We start from the raw sequence: 15,607 nt of genomic DNA, 5'->3' as shown, positions 1-15,607 counted from the left end.
TTTTATACTATACTGCTTACCGTTTTCATACTTTATATATCTTAGCATATTCATACACACTGTTCATACTGCTCACAGGCTGATATCTAGTGTATTCATACACACTGTTTATTCATCATTCAATTCATTCTATATGTTATTCTGTAGAGTGTGTACATTACTTTCCACTTCACTGCTTGTTGCACCTGGTTAGAAGCTAAACTGCATTTCGTTGTCTCAGTACCTGTAATATGTGCAATAACAATAAAGTTTCTCTTTAAGTTAAACCAAATCATTAAAATAAAATCTATTGTAATGTAATGATTTGGTTTAACCTTATTTATTGAATACATCATTTAAAATGGCAAGATTAAATGAAATTACATCCATGTTGTACACATCATAAAGCTTAAAGTGGCAGCTAAATAATTAACACAGCAGCAGGTCTGTTCAGTTCATGCTCATGAAGCTTCATGTGTGCGGATCTGAAGGGACTGATCATTTGTAGCCTGTCCACCTATCAGTTTTGCAAACATTAAGAGGGAGGAGCATTTCTAATTATGGAACCCAGTCACTGGTGTGGTTCCTCATCATGACTGAATTAACAAACCTATATAAAGCAATGGAGATCACCTTTGTCTACAGTGGGTAAAATGGAATTTCCGCCATTGCAAACCCAGCCAGTCAAGCCGACTCCGAGTCCGAGCTGTCCGACTTAAGACGAGCTTTTTGACACCTCCCCCGGCTGCGATCGGCTACTCTCGTCTACTTTCGAGGCGAGCCGCTATGTGTCTCAAACAAGCCTAATGGTTGAGGTTTTATTTACTTTCTATAGAAGCCAGAAAAAGTCCTTTGTAGATGAATCCTTCTGTTTTGTTTATAAGTAATGATTTAAGTGTGTGATGGGTGTAAGAAGACGAAAATACACCTGATTAAGTTGGAAATCGCTGCCTGCTGTCTTTTAGTCTTTGCACCCACACCTCAAGCTGAAGATCCCTGCCTCTTGAGACATTACAATATAATAAAACTCAGTGTTACATGAATGACTAACGTGCTTCACTCATCATATTGATGTTATTTCTCTCAACCTCCCTGTGTCACTGACAGCAGCAGCAGCAGCAGCTGTAAACATAGTGCAGAAGGGATTTACAGGAGCCACATGCAAGGTCGTTTAGGGGCAATACAAATAATAAACAGGCCTATAACTTTATTAACGAGTTTTGGCTGTAATAATAAACACAATGATGATTGTCCATGATTATACATTTACATCAATATTCTCTTGCGGGGTAGAAATACTCTATCATTTATTGAAGTAAAAGTAGTAATACCTAAATATGGACATTTACAAGAAAAATGACAAAATAATAAAAAGAATGTCCTTTTTAACTGTAGAATATATGATATAATTGGATTAAATAAAGGCCGGTCTGCTTTATTTACAGTGCTGTTGTCCAGAAACTCTGCCTGAAGCTGTCATAAAGTGGCTTTTTTATCTAGTTTTAAGCCACACTTTTACCATACACTTTTTAGATCTTAGTGGATTTGAACCGGATGAAAGACTTAAGCCATCAGATGTATGTATTTTACAAGCTGAGCAAACGTAGTCTTTAGCTCGCAGCAGCTCCTCCCTGTGGCAGCCAGTTAATTTAGCTTTGTGTGGTATACCCCAAAAATGGTACAATTATTTGTGTATTTACTTTTATTTATTTTTGCTAAACAGTGAATTTATTGTTTTGAAAAGCTCAATATTATCTGTATTTATTTTGGTGACATTCATATCATTTTATGGTTTATCTGTACTGTTTGAGAAACAGTAATAGTAAGTAGCGCCAAGGTGGAACCTTTGGCAGGAGAGCGGTGACACCTGGGTTATTTTAGGGGGGACACTTCCACCCCCTCCTCAGAAGCAATCCAGACGATCAATCGGATCCTGTGTCTAATTCTAAGTGATGGTGAGATGAAGCCTTATGAAGCTTTGAAGCTTTCCAGCCAATTGGTTCGCAAAAGGGTTCATCTCATGAGGCTTCATCATGGGCTTCATTTGAACACAAACCCCCCTGCTGGTCAAAGTGTGTAAAACAGGCAGATTGGACATCTCAACAGTGTGCTCTATCTCATACCGAGTTCCCAATGAGTAAAGCCTTAGAATAACTCTAAACAATGAACATTAAATCATATTTTCATGTTAACAATATTGTTTTTATTCCAGTTGAATGATTGTGATTGAAAAGCCTAAGGAGGCTGGTAAACATTGCAAAGAGGGATTTGTATCCTTAACAATATTCGTAAACTTAACCATGTTGTCGCCGGAGAAAGGCTAAACCATATCAAAGAATACATTTATTAACTACATCATCTCATTTAGCTGTAGCTTTTATAAACAACAAAAAATACGTATTCAGTCGTTGAACCAGGGACCCTGTGGTCATGAGTCAACTGCTTAGAGGAGGTGAGGTCCCTCCTAGAGGAGGTGAGGTCAACCCCCCACTTGTAAAAATAGCACTTTACACCTATATGCCGTGAGCTGATTATCAAGCCTTCATTGTAACAGTCGCGGGTACACTGTGTGTGCATGTGGGGAGTGTTGCAGTAGAAAATTCAACTGTAGCGCTGGTGCATTAATGGGAAATCCTTAATGTTTGAGCACCCTCTATGAAACGTCAAGCTACCCCACAGCACCCCCTAGAGAACATCTCTGGCGTCGCCACTGCTTATGACATGTTCCGACCTCTATATAAGTGAGGGTCTGAGCTCTCTTGATTCCATCGTGTTACCGGGCCTGCCGGGGACAGGAGGAGTAATATGGTTCTTATTATACATCCATGGGTATTATGAGCGTTGTGGTTCAACTGATCTGAATCGCTTCGTGAAGCAGTCACGTGGTATCGACAGGCAGCGAGGCTTCGTTTGTCATCGATGACGTCACTGGCCCAAAACGATACAAGCCTCGAAACAGGCTTCACAAAAAGCTTCGGGGATTACTCGACACACGCTCCGAAGCCTCGACGCAATACGTAACATTCTTGCTGCTGCACTTTTCTGTTTCCTACAGGTCAGTACATGATGAAAATGATCGATGTTAACTTGTGTAAATGAGATATCATGTTAGAGGTGTTTAAGAGAGTGTGTCAGAAAGTTTTGAGCATGTTTAATATGGTAACGGTATTGTAACGTCCGAGGTGTTAAGGCTTCAAAGATACTTCTGTGTAACAAAAACTCAGGAACGTAATACTTTTTGGAGCGTCCCAGATAGCGCCTCCGTTTATTCTTGTCGAGTCACACCACACTCTCCCTCACCACTCCAGGACAGATCACTGTCACTTTCCACATCGGAAAACCTCAAGCGTCCAGAGCTCTGTGGGGAGACTGCATCTTGCAACGGAAGAGGCTGAGAAAGGTTTAAGAGAGACCTTGATGGTCCCTACCGGCAGGTAGTATCGCCGTAGCCTGTCATAATGGACAGTTTGAAGGGAGGCTTCATCCCCAAACGGGCTACTTAGTTGGTACGTGACCCCCACTCATCACCCCTATCCATTCGCCTCTGCACCAGATAAGGCCCCTTCCAGTGGGGAGCCAGCTTACGGCAGCTCTTAGTGGGATCATTTAACCACACCAAATCCCCGACCTCATATGGGACATGCCTCACTCTGGCGTCATAGTACGACTTCTGTTGTTATCCCTTGTCTGATCAAACGCCGCGTCCAAGTGTCTGAGAAGGGAACCAGCAAAGTCCTCCCGGGGACCCTGCACCAGATCATCCCGCTTTGAACCCAGTAAAACATCCACAGGAGTCCTGGCCTCCCTGCCATGCATGAGAAAATATGGCGTGAAGCCTGTGCTGGAATGTACACTGGTATTGTACGCAAACGCAACCTGTGACAGAAAAGAGTTCCACTCCCCCTCACATGATAGAAGAGATTTCGCCAACTGATCGATAAGTGTCCTATTAAACCTCTCTACCATGCCATCAGACTTCGGATTGTAAGGCGTGGTGTGCGTCTTCTTCACACCTAACATGCCGCACAAATGCTTCACAACATCTGATTCGAACTGTCTGCCCATATCAGTGTGCAGAGTTTCCATTACCCCATGCTCTAAGATGTAGTTCTGGAAGAGACACTCCGCGACCGTGGGGGCTTTTTGATCGGGGATGGCATACAGATGTACACATTTTGTGAAATAGTCCTCAACAACCAACACATACCGGTTGCCTTTTGATGTGACCGGCAACTCCAGTATGTCAACCGCCACACGCTGGAAAGGTCTAACTGCATGCGAAGTTCTCATGGGGGCATGGTGTTTAGGCACCGGGGACTTCTTTCTCTGACAGGCATAACATTGGTCACACCATGATTGAATGTCACTGTGCATGGAGGGCCAATAGCACACACTTCTTGCGCGTGCCAAAACGCGTTCACACGCCAGTTGAGCAGTCAGTGAAGCACCATGCAAGTGTCCCAGGACCTCTGGAACTAAGACAGCAGGAACAACAACCTGAGTAGACTGCCCTGCCTCAGACAGCCAAACAACTCTACATAAAAGTCCCTCCACAAAAGTCAGCCGGGGAAACTCATGCCAAAGTCTCTTCACACAAGCATCTTTTAACCTCCATCTAAGGGGCCGTTGGCCATGCTCCAGCTAGGCCAAAACGTGTCCGATGTCTGCATCCTTTTGCTGAAGCTCCCTAATACCGGAGCCATCATGTGACAGAGTGAAGATTAGGGTCTGGTCCACTGAAGACCCTGAATCAGGAGAAGGAGGGCCTGAAATCGGTCCCTGGGCTTGGGCCCTGGCAGGAGTCCCCACAGCACACACATCACTAGGACCACTGTCCCCAGCGCCAGGGAGAATTGTATACTCAAGGGAGCGGATGTGGCATCGAGACTGCCTGAATTCTCCAAAGCTTTAGGGATGTCAGGCCTGCGTGAAAGGGCATCTGCATGTGTGTGTTTGGCCCCAGTTGTATGGGTCCAGCTCCAGAGCCCAACGGCTACGACGCCCCGTCCTGTCATTGTCAACCTGAAGTCGTCGCAGACCCAACAAAGGTTGGTGATCTGTAATAATTGTGAAGGGGAGAAGACCCAAGTAATGCCTGAAATTACGCACTGCCCACACTATCGCCCACAGCTCCCTGTCGTAGGTAGACCAACGCCGTTCAGCTGCTGTGAGGGAGCGACTAGCGTAGGCCACCACTCTCTCCAGGCCATCCACTTCTTGTGACAGCACAGCCCCCACAACAATCTGCGAAGCATCTGTACACAGCACGAAACTCTTGGTGAAGTCCGGGTGACACATGATAGGTTCGGCACAAAGACCATCCCGCAAAAACTCAAATGCCTCCTGGCAATCCGCCGTCCACTGAAAAGGGACATCCTTTCCCGTCAGATGGTTGAGGGGGGCAGCACACTGGGCAAAACTCCTCACAAACCTCCTATAATAAGAGCAGAGACCCAGAAAAGCACGCACCTCTGTAGCAGACCGTGGAATTGGCTAAGTCCTCACCTTATCTGTGTTACGGGAGTCAGGACGAAGCCCCCCAGCGGAGATGACGTGACCAAGAAATACCACGTGATCACGGGCAAGATGGCACTTCCTTGCGTTCAATCTAAGCCCAGCTGCCCCAATCCGAATGAAGACCTCCTCCAAAGCAGACATGTGGGCCTCAAACGAACTACTGTAAATCAGTATATCGTCAAGATACACCATGCAGATGTGCCATGGCAGCCCACTTAACACCAGCTCCATAACCCTCTGGAACTAGTACTTTTTGGAGCGTCCCAGATAGCGCCTCCGTTTATTCTTGTCGAGTCACACCACACTCTCCCTCACCACTCCAGGACAGACTGCGCATGCTCACAACACATGACCTCTCAACCCAATGCTTACAGTATTTTAAAAATACTAAACTGTCGGCAACTATATATGCCGTTTTCGCGGGCTTCAGCCGCGCCGTGTGTAAATGTGACCTGAGCGAAGGCTCGCACGCAGGTTAGCTGCTCACGAGTAATATGTTTTGTTCACCTGAGTGGAGTCTTGCAGGTACATCGTCTTGTGTTTTTTTGTTTATTAACACTGACAGTGTATTTATGTGAGCTCCATAATATGTTATATTTGGTAAAGATAGATACAGTGGGGCAAAAAAGTATTTAGTCAGCCACCAATTGTGTAAGTTCTCCCACTTAAAAAGATGAAAGAGGCCTGTCATTTTCATCCTAGGTATACCTCAACTATGAGAGACAAAATGAGAAAAAAAAATCCAGAAAATCACATTGTCTGATTTTTAAGGAATTTATTTGCAAATGATGGTGGAAAATAAGTATTTGGTCAATAACAAGAGTTCATCTCAATACTTTGTTATATGCCCTTTGTTGGCAATGACAGAGGTCAAACGTTTTCTGTAAGTCTTCACAAGGTTTTCACACACTGTTGCTGGCATTTTGGTCCATTCCTCCATGCAGATCTCCTCTAGAGCAGTGATGTTTTGGTGCTGTCGCTGGGTAACACAGACTTTCAACTCCCTCCAAAGATTTTCTATGGGGTTGAGATCTGGAGACTGGCTAGGCCACTCCAGGACCTCCTTTGTTGCCCGGGCGGTGTGTTTGGGATCATTGTCATGCTGAAAGACCCAGCCACGTTTCATCTTCAATGCCCTTGCTGATGGAAGGAGGTTGTCACTCAAAATCTCACGATACATGGCCCCATTCATTCTTTCCTTTACACGGATCAGTCGTCCTGGTCCCTTTGCAGAAAAACAGCCCCAAAGCATGATGTTTCCACCCCAATGTTTCACAGTAGGTATGGTGTTCTTTGGATGCAACTCAGCATTCTTTCTCCTCTAAACACGTCTAGTTGAGTTTTTACCAACAAGTTCTTTTTTTGGTTTCATCTGACCATATGACATTCTCCCAATCCTCTTCTGGATCATCTAAATGCTCTCTAGCAAACTTCAGACGGGCCTGGACATGTACTGGCTTAAGCAGGGGGACACGTCTGGCACTGCAGGATTTGAGTCCCTGGCGGCGTAGTGTGTTACTGATGGTAGCCTTTGTTACTTTGGTCCCAGCTCTCTGCAGGTCATGGACTCGGTCCCCCCGTGTGGTTCTGGGATTTTTGCTCACCGTTCTTGTGATCATTTTGACCCCACGGGGTGAGATCTTGCGTGGAGCCCCAGATCGAGGGAGATTATCAGTGGTCTTGTATGTCTTCCATTTTCTAATAATTGCTCCCACAGTTGATTTATTCACACCAAGCTGCTTACCTATTGCAGATTCAGTCTTCCCAGCCTGGTGCAGGTGTACAATTTTGTTTCTGGTGTCCTTTGACAGCTCTTTGGTCTTGGCCATAGTGGAGTTTGGAGTGTGACTGTTTGAGGTTGTGGACAGGTGTCTTTTATACTGATAACGAGTTTAAACAAGTGCCATTAATACAGTTATTTTTTTCCTTTAAACTGTGGATTTTCTGAAGAAGTTTTTCCTTGTACGATGTGAGGGTCTAAGGACAGAGGGTGTCGTATTCCCATACTGATATTCTGTACAAACTGTGAAGTCCACTGAGACAAATGTAACATTTGTGATATTGGGCTATATAAATAAACATTGATTGATTGAGTTAACGACAGAGGAGGCTCTTAAAGAAGAAGTTACAGGTCTGTGAGAGCCAGAAATCTTATTTGTTTGTAGGTGGCCAAATACTTATTTTACCGAGGAATTTACCAATTAATTCATTAAAAATCCTACAATGTGATTTCCTGGATTCTTTCCCCCCATTCTATCTCTCATAGTTGAAGTGTACCTAGGATGAAAATTACAGGCCTCTCATCTTTTTAAGTGGGAGAACTTGCACAATTGGTGGCTGACTAAATACTTTTTTGCCCCACTGTATATTGATAGAAAGTATTATTTGATAGCGTTATGTGTTTTATATTGACTATGTTGAATTTCTCCTTGAGATACAGTAATTGACTGACGTAGATGGATAACTTAAATGGAGAAATGTGATATGTTTGTAAAGTACAGCTATTTGAATGTAACTGTGTACTTTGAATTTTGAATGAGAAGCAATCCAGACGATCAATCGGATCCTGTGTCTAATTCTTGCTGCTGCACTTTTCTGTTTTCTACAGATATCATTTATTGTTGCTGTGGTACCCAAGCTTTTGGGACCCGTAACATTAGCATATAACGATACAACGATCATGGTTGTGTGCAAGAACTGTGAACTTCCATATTCACAAATAAACAACAGTATCCGGTGCTTGCATACTTAATCCCGGGAAAACACCCTGGCGACCGGACATATTCTTCATATAAGTAATCAATTTAAATTGAGGCCACGCTTTATTAACTTGTGCGCATGCTTTATTAACTCGTGCGAACGCTTTATTAACTTGTGCGCATAAGTTTATAAAGCGTTCGCACGAGAAGGTATCTCGTGCGAACAAGAAAGTAAAACATGGCCACGTTTTATTTATTTTTCTCTCTATGGACCCTCCAGGGCTCCGTATCTCTCAAAACTCCGCTGACAGAAGATATTTCTGTACCTTTCTCTATTATTTGGTCCCCTACTTGACCCATATTCAGACCGTCTTGGATGCACCACCCGGGAATCGAACCCAGGTCACAAGAATGGGAATCTTGTATGATACCACTACACTAGCGGCGCTTGTAATGTTTTGTATTGATTTTGTCCGATGAAACTGCACTTACGAAAGTTGTCAATGATCTAGGGCTGCACGATTAATCGAAAAAAGATCGTGATCTCGATTCAGACACCTATGCGATCTCATTTCTAAATTACGGCGATCCTATGATGTCAAGCTGATTTTTTATGTGGGGATTTTTTACATTTTTTTATTATTTTGCTTCTGAATAATACCAACTTGCAATGTAAATCATACTTAAACGATGTAAAGCAAATATACTCTATATATTTAACATTAAAGTACCATGATCGCATCCAAATGGTAGTGTTCTGTCTGTCTCTCCTCCTCTCATGCAGTGTTAACGCTGCAGCCACTAGTGTTGCCAGTTTTTGCGGAAGGAATAAGCAACCAGGTCTATGAAAACAAGCGCAACAGAACATGAGCACTTTAAACCTATATATGTCGGGTCTACAAGCTCACAACCGCAACAACCATTATTACTTACTACCAAGCAACTTCACAGAAAGATAAGCCCAATGTGGCTGATAATAAGTATACCTGGCAACACTCACTGACTGCAGCACGTGAGGGCAGGAGCCGGCAGTATGTTTACAGAAGCATTAGCATTAGCACTGATTAGCAAAGAGTGACGAGAGCGACTAGTAGTACAGGAAAAACAGAAATGAGTGACACAGACATGAGTGACGAGGAGGTCGAGGACAATGACAACAACACCGATGAAAATCCCGGTGGCGACACTGGCGAAAGTGAGAGGGAAGTTGTGCTTGTGCCGAAAAAAGTAGATGGACTGTGCTAGTAGCTAGGCAGCTAGGCTTTATTTACATTTATTCTGAAGCTGTAACTTTATGTTCTGTTCCGTTTTTATATTCAGTACTGACTGCAGTATTTAAGTTAATCCTTTTGATTCAGTGACATTACTACTCAGTGGAGTCTAGCACTTTGTTTAAGTTTATGTTTTTTTCAGTACAAGAACCTTTAAGTGCAGTAGTTGAACTGGGTGCTAGCCGGCTAGGCTTTTTTATATATTATTATTCTAAAGCTGTGACTGTTTTGTTTTTATATTCAGCACTGTGGTGAGCAGAGATGGGGTCGTTACTAAAAAAAAGTAATATATTACATATTACATATTACTTTAAAAAAAAGTAATATATTACACTACTTCGTTACTATCTACATAAAGTAATTCGTTACTTTACTCGTTACTTTACTCGTTACTTTACTCGCAGGGCCGGCCCGCCCCTCCCTACAGGCAGATCACGCAGACTGCTAAAGTTTCAAATGTTCTCTTTAGTTCAGTTTCCATTGTCGCATAAGACTGATCCAGATAGCTCCTGAATGTTTTCCTATCTGACCATGGCTGTCCTCTGTCTCCTGCTATCTGACCGTGGCTGTCCTCTGTCTCCTGCTATCTGTATATTTTGCGCAGTCTATCTCTGCTCACGCTGTTGCGTCAGCGTGTTCTCCTGCGTGTTGGCCATGTGTTGCACTGGAGCCAGACTTCAGCCGAGCACGTACGAACTGCGCATGCGTGAGTGGCAATAACTCTCCTTACCAGCAGGCAGCGGTAGTGTGTATTCGTCATTCAAAACAAGCAATAACCGGAAAACAGAGAAGAAGAACTACGTGTGTGTGATATAAATAAACAACAGCTATGTGCGTTAGCTTCACCTAGCATGTGTTCTTTGCAGGTATTTGTTGAGGTTTGATTATGACCGATTTTAGAAAGTAACGAAGTAACGCGTGTCGGGGCAATGTTAGTAACTGTAGTGTGATTACTGGATTATAAAAGTAGCGCGTTACACTACTCCGTTACCGACAAAGTAATATTATTACAGTAACGCGTTACACCCAACTCTGGTGGTGAGGTATTTTGAGTAACTTAAGTGCATTCCTCCCTGTAACAAACAGGTTGGTGTTGTTGTACAGTAGTTGGGTGTCCTGTCACTGTGGACAGGTGCTACTGCAAAGTTTACATGTTGTTATTATAAAGCTGCAAAAATTCTATTTTTTATGTTCAGCACTCGGGCAGCAGCAATATCTTTATTTTAGTTACTGTATGTTTTGTTACCAGAGAGACTTGAGTTTAAGTCGAGCACTTTGTTTAAAGCCACAGTAGTTGGCTGTCAAATTCATTTTAGTTACTCTATGTTTTTGCTACGAGAAACTGAGACTTGGATTTAAGTCCAGCACTTTGATGTTGATGGTGTCTGTTTAAAGCCACAATAGTTGGCTCCAGGTTCCACATTTTGAATGTAGTAATGTTTGTTCAGTATTCAGCAACTACAGACTAAAGACAAAGTTATGTTTTTGTTACAAGAGAGACAAATGTTGTCTGTTTAAATTCATTGTACTCACGTGACGTCTAAGAGTAAGAGTGCAATAAATATTTTCATTGAAATGATGAGAATCGTGTGAGAATCGTGATCTCAATTCTTATGGAGGAAAATCGTGATTCACATTTGAGCAAGAATCGTGCAGCCCTACAATGATCTACTCCTTGCATCAGACTATGGCTCTGCGTCCATATTGGTGCTGCTTGACCTTAGTGCAGCGGTCGACACCGTTGATCACAACATTCTACTCCATCGCTTGGAAAAAACATGTAGGACTCACTGGCCCTGCTCTTTTCCTGGTTGAAATCTTAATTAACTCTGCTCTTCAGAACAAAAAAAATGTGAACGATGGTGTCCCCCAAGGTTATGTGCTTGGCCCCATCCTTTTTTCAATCTACAAGCCTCCCCTTGGTTTACTAATTAATCATTATCAATTAGTTTCCCATTTTTATGCAGATGACACTCAGCTCCACATTTCCATTACGCCGGAAAACTCTCAACTGACAACTCAAAAATGTCATGAACGAAATCAAACTATGGATGTCATCAAATTTCCTCCAATTAAACATAGAAAAAACTGAAAAGTTGCTTCTTGGACCAAAACATATTACGGGCACATTGTGCGACCTCAGCCTAAACATAGATGGTTCAACCATCCACCAAAGTCCATTCACCAAAAATCTTGGAGTTATACTCCATCCAGATCTGTTGTTGAAAAATCACATCAATGACATAACAAAAACAGCTTTTTCCACCTTCGGAATATTTCCAAGATTCGTCCCATGCTTTCCCTTGCCGATGCTGAAACTCTAGTTCATGCTTTTGTTTAATCTCGGTTGAACTTCTGCAATTCACTTATTTCTGGCCTACCCTAATCAACAACCAACAAACTACAACTGGTTCAAAACACAGCTGACAGGATATTAACCAGGACCAGAACCAGAATATCTGATCATTGTTCTCATTTCATTGCATTGGTTCCCGATTCACTATAGGTCAGACTTCAAGATTTTACTGTTAACCTTTAAAATCTTACATGGACTAGCATCTCCCTATTTATCATCATTAATTACCCCACACATATCTACCAGGCTCCCACGATCCCATAATGCCAGTCTCCTTTTGTTCCCCAGAATTCACAAATCCTCAGTAGGTGGCCGAGCCTTTACCTTCCGAGCACCTCTCCTTTGGAATCATCCTCCCATTCAGATCCTAGAAGCGGATTCCATCGATTCCTTCAAAAGCAAACTCAAAACCCATCTCTTCGCATCTGTCTTCCTTGTCAACTAGTTTCCATCACCATTGTTTCCATCTACATTATCATCACTTCTGTCTGGTTTTACATACACATGCCTTTATCATATGGCACTACTTATGTTGTTGTTCATAATGTTTCAATAATGTTTGTGCTATGATATTTGTATTTTCTTTTTGATTTAGTTTTCTTTGTAAAGCCCTTTGAGGTAGTTTGCGTGATTTGGGGCTATAGGAAATGTTGATTTGATTTGATAATAATTATTGATGCATCAATGTGTAGAACATGTTATTGTAGTGATTGGTAAATTACCCTGAGGTTTATTAAATCATAATTTAGTTGATTATTTTATTTCGTAATATCTGCAAAGTAACAAACTAACTGTCAACAATTAATTTATTTGAATGAAGAGTGCATTAGGTCCCGCTGACTTTGTTGTGGAGAGTTATAAATAAAAATATATAAAAGATAACTCAAGTACAGTACCTGAATACATCCTGTTTGTGTGTTTTATTTCAATAAATATTTTTGAATTATTTTGTGTAAGTTCATCTTTATTGATTCAATAGTAATTATATTAAGGCTCAACAATATAATATCATATTGTTTTCATTTATTATTATTGTGAAAAAGATCTCTATGTTATCACTTAATTTCTTGGCTTGGTGATTTCTAATAAATAACACTGAACTGCACATCGGGCTCTTCTTCACTCAGTTTCTATTTGTACGGAATTCAGGACGATTCATAGTTTGATTATTTTTAAACAAACAATTGAAACTTTATTTAATGTTTTTTCCAACATTTGTGTCCCCAGAGAGACATGTCTGCTGCCAGCTGTCTGCGCTGTGCTCCATCTGTCTGGATGTGTTCACTGATCCAGTCAGCACACCATGTGGACACAACTTCTGTAAAGCCTGCATCTCTGAACACTGGGATAGAAATGTCCTGAGTCAGTGTCCCAACTGTAAAAAGGTTTTCAATATAAAGCCTGAGCTGCAGGTCAACACTTTCATCTCTGAGATGGCTGCTCAGTTCAGACAGTCAGCTCAACAGAAAGCCAGCAGCAGCAGCTCAGAGCAACAAGTTGTCAAACCAGTAGAAGTTCCCTGTGACGCCTGCACTGGAACCAGACTGAAGGCCCTGAAGTCCTGCCTGGTGTGTCTGGTCTCCTACTGTGAGACTCACCTGGAGCCTCATCTGAAAAATGCAGGCTTCAAAAGACATCAGCTGATCGACCCTGAGGAGAACCTGGAAAGCAGGATGTGTGTGAAGCACGATAAACTGCTGGAGCTGTTCTGTAAGACCGACCAGGTGTGTGTCTGCATGCTCTGCACTGTTTTAGACCACAAGACACATGATGTTGTTCCTCTGAAAGAAGGATATGAAGGAATGAAGGCTGAGCTGGGGAAGACAGAGGCTGAAATTCAGCTGATGATCCAGAAGAGACGACTGAAGATTCAGGAGATGAATCGCTCAGTGGAGCTCAGTAAGGAAGGAGCAGACAGAGAGATAGCAGATGGTGTTCAGGTCTTCACCGCTCTGAAGGAGTCTGTTGAGAGAAGCCAGGCCGAGCTCATGGACACCATCAAAGAGAAGCAGAGAGAGACAGAGGAACAGGCTGAAGGCTTCATCAAAGAGCTGGAACAGGAAATCTCTGAGCTGAAGAAGAGAAGCTCTGAGGTGGAGCAGCTCTCACGCTCTGAAGACCAGCTCCACCTCCTCCAAAGCTTCACGTCCCTGAACGCTGCTCCCCCCACCAAGAACTGGACAGAAGTCAGGGTCCGTCCTCCTTCATATGAGGGGACTGTGGGGAGAGCTGTGACTCAGCTGGAGGAGACGCTCAGTAAACAGATGAAGAAGCTGCTTGAGGTGGAGCAGAAGAGGGTCCAGCAGGATGAGGTGGAGGTGACTCTTGATCCTGATACAGCACATCCTGAACTCATCCTGTCTGATGATGGAAAACAAGTGAAAGTTGGTGATGTGAAGAAGAATCTTCCAGACAAACCAGAGAGATTTGATCATTCGGACAATGTCTTACCAATGCAGAGTTTCTCTTCAGGAGAATTGTTTTACGATCACACTGACTCCTCAGAATGGTTACTGGACGATAGTTTTGATGAATGGAAATGAGTACAATGCTCTTGCTGATCCTCCAGTCCGTCTCACTCTGAAGTCTCAACCTGAGAAGGTGGGGGTGTTTGTGGATTATGAGGAGGGTCTGGTCTCCTTTTATGATGTTGATGCTGCAGCTCTGATCTACTCCTTCACTGGCTGCTGCTTCAAAGAGAAACTTTACCCATACTTTAGTCCCGGTGTTAAGGATGGTGGTAAAAACTCTGCCCCTCTGATCATCTCTCCTGTCAATCACACTGAGTAGAACAACCATTTGATTTTCTACAGAAAGATTCACCCTCACTAAATGTAATATACTCTTTGTATATGATTGGGTGGGTGCAGTGTACATATATTTGATGTTTCTAAACAAAGCAATATTGTTTTCTGCTTTTTCTATCAAAGATAATTACTCCTGATTAAGAAATATTTGCACGGACCTGACATTTCTGGGTGTTAAATTCATAACATTTTATTTCCTTATCATTGTATATATACGAAGTGTTTAATACAGGCAAAGACAACTGTGAGAAGAAATGCACCCCTTATTTTATTTTTTAATAGTTAAAGTACAGGTTTCTTTTAGGGTTATAGTTTTAAATGTTTGTATTAAATGTATCTGGTGAGTTTTCGGTGGTACATTAAGGGTCAATGCTTTATTCATATTAGACGAATACATTATGTCTCAATCCTTTGAGTTATTTTGATTTAATTTCTGTCCAACTCTCTGGAGAATGTTTGTATAGCTTAAAAAAGTCCTCAACAAATAAAAAAAACAAGTTTCAACTGTTTTTCATTCTATATATTTTCTCAACATTTACCTAAATCTTTTGTTCAAGTAGAAAAACAAATAACACACAATAACTTGAGTATTTCAATATTACACAAATGTATTGTTCTTGATTTTTGAGATCTACATTCGTTTATTGTCTATAATAAATGTTCAAGTTAGATTTTAGAAACAATATATGAGTTCCAGTTATGAAATACAATACATATTTACAGATGAAACCACAAAAGCAGATGCAGTTAAATGTCTCTAAAATCCCAGATGACAATATCAAAGTACAGTTTACATATTAAAATGATAGATATTAGTTATTCAAAATAAAGTAGTACAACAATGGCAGTATATACTCTACATTATCAATACCTTTACTTTTTTTAATACAAGTAAATTGTGTTTAAAAACATGCACAGCCCTGACTCATACCACGACTCAGGACCACAATGACAGGCACAGCCACAAGTCCTGACCCA

The 15,607-nt window shown here is 42.0% G+C and overlaps 1 non-coding gene and 1 pseudogene across 1 annotated transcript; one reads left to right on the top strand and one right to left on the bottom strand.

Annotated features, from left to right (window-relative positions):
• Nucleotides 1–8,572: 8,572 nt before the first annotated feature.
• trnag-ccc (transfer RNA glycine (anticodon CCC)) lies at nt 8,573–8,643 on the bottom strand. The gene has a single exon. It is a non-coding gene; the product is annotated as a tRNA-Gly (tRNA).
• Nucleotides 8,644–9,305: 662 nt separating this feature from the next.
• Nucleotides 9,306–15,138, top strand: LOC117448535 (E3 ubiquitin-protein ligase TRIM21-like; annotated as a pseudogene).
• Nucleotides 15,139–15,607: the final 469 nt, after the last annotated feature.

This window comes from Pseudochaenichthys georgianus, chromosome 6 (assembly GCF_902827115.2).
Source record: "Pseudochaenichthys georgianus chromosome 6, fPseGeo1.2, whole genome shotgun sequence".
NCBI lineage: Eukaryota > Metazoa > Chordata > Actinopteri > Perciformes > Channichthyidae > Pseudochaenichthys > Pseudochaenichthys georgianus.
The sequence above is the reverse complement of the archived record's forward strand: the minus strand, read 5'-3'. Positions and strand labels throughout refer to the sequence as shown.